This window comes from Triticum aestivum, chromosome 4D (genome assembly GCF_018294505.1).
Source record: "Triticum aestivum cultivar Chinese Spring chromosome 4D, IWGSC CS RefSeq v2.1, whole genome shotgun sequence".
NCBI lineage: Eukaryota > Viridiplantae > Streptophyta > Magnoliopsida > Poales > Poaceae > Triticum > Triticum aestivum.
In genome coordinates this window covers 465,885,183-465,886,921 of record NC_057805.1, presented here as the reverse complement: position 1 = coordinate 465,886,921, position 1,739 = coordinate 465,885,183, and the positions used below count along the sequence as shown (strand labels likewise).

The 1,739-nt window shown below is 59.7% G+C and overlaps 1 pseudogene; it reads right to left on the bottom strand.

Annotated features, from left to right (window-relative positions):
- Window positions 1-596: 596 nt before the first annotated feature.
- LOC123097079 (uncharacterized) lies at window positions 597-1,486 on the bottom strand (annotated as a pseudogene).
- Window positions 1,487-1,739: the final 253 nt, after the last annotated feature.

Below are 1,739 nucleotides of genomic sequence, written 5' to 3'. Positions count from 1 at the left end.
ATGGCGGACCGGCCGAGTGCTAACAGCCGGGCCTCCTCCAGCAGGTCGACGCCGTCTTCTCGCGCCCCCTTCGCCTCCGCCTCCGTGAACATGGTGACGCGAGGCGAGTCAAACTCAATGTCAGTTGGGATGACGGCCTCGGCCCCGTACACGAGGAAGAAGGGAGTGAAGCCGGTTGCTTTGTTTGGCGTAGTTCGGAGACTCCAAAGGACGGCCAGCAGCTCTTTGATCCAGCAGCCGGCCGAGCGCTCCAGCGGCTCGACCAGTCGGGGCTTGATGCCGGATAGGATGAGGCCGTTTGCTCGCTTGACCTGGCCGTTTGACTGCAGATGGGCAACTGATGCTAAGTCCAGTCGGATGCCCTGCATCACGCAGAAACGGGCCAAGGCGCCTTTGGCGAAGTTTGTGCCATTGTCGGTGATGATGTTGTGTAGTACGTCATACCGGACGGTGATATCTGCAATGAAGGTCACAGCAGTCAGACCATTCAACTTCTTGATTGGTTTCGCTTCAATCCACTTAGTGAATTAGTCCATGGCAACCAACAGATGGGTCATGCTGCCGCGTGCTGTCTTGAACGGGCCCACCATGTCCAGCCCCCAGACGGCAAACGGCCAAGTGAGGGGGATGGTCTTGAGTGCAGAAGCCGGCAGGTGTTGCTTGGAGCTGAAGCGTTGGCACCCCTTGCACTTCTTGACTAACTCCTTGGCGTCGTCCAAAGCAGTCGGCCAGAAGAAACCATGGCAGAAAGCTTTGGCGACAAGGGATCTGGAGGCCGCATGGTGGCCGCATTCACCTTGGTGAATATCCCTGAGGATGGCCATGCCCTTCTCTGGTTAAACGCAGCGCTGGAAGACACCAGTCACGCTGCGCCTCACCAGCTCTCTGTTCACTATTTTGTATCCTGCTGCCCGGCGTTGCACTTGTCGGGCCAGAATCTCGTCGGCTGGTAGCTCTCTGCTCACCTGGAAGTTAAGGATGGGCTGCACCCATGATGGTGCTTCTACCACTATCATTACGGCCACTGATACCAGGGCGGTTGGGCTGGGAGGCGGCGGGTTGGAGCCGGCTGCTTGTTGCGTCTTTGAAGTCCCCGGGCCGACTTGTGCAGCCCCCGGGGCGGGTTGAAGTCCCCGGACTGGGTTCGAGTGTTGCAGTCCTCGAGCCGCCTGTAGAAGTCCCCGAGCCGACTGTTGCAGCCCCCGGGGCCGGGTTGTGAAGTCCCCGGGCCGGGTGCTGCAGTCCCCGAGCTGGATCTGACTGCTCCGGGATCAGCCAGCACGAAGATGGATTCTGATTCCGGTGAAGGCTTGATAGACGGCTTGCGCAGCCACTAGAGGGATACGCCGGCTGGTATGGCTTGCCGAGCGGAGCCGATCCAAGCCAGGGCATCGGCTTGTTCGTTGTCGCCCCGTGGCACGTGAAGGAACTCACACCCGTCAAAGTGCCCACTGATCTGCTTGACGAGGAAGAGGTAGCTCGCCATCTTTGCATCCTTGGCGTCCCAGTCGCCCGTCGACTACTAGACCACCAAGTCCGAGTCGCCATAGCACAGAATCCGGCGGATGCCGATCTCCTTGGCCAGCCGGAGTCCGTGTATGAGCGCCTCGTACTCGGCCACGTTGTTGGAGGCGGCGAAGTGGATTTGCAGCGTGTATTTGAGCTTGTCGCCTTTGGGAGAGGTGAGGACGATGCCGGCTCCCAAACCTGTGCGCATCTTCGAGCCATCAAAGTGCATC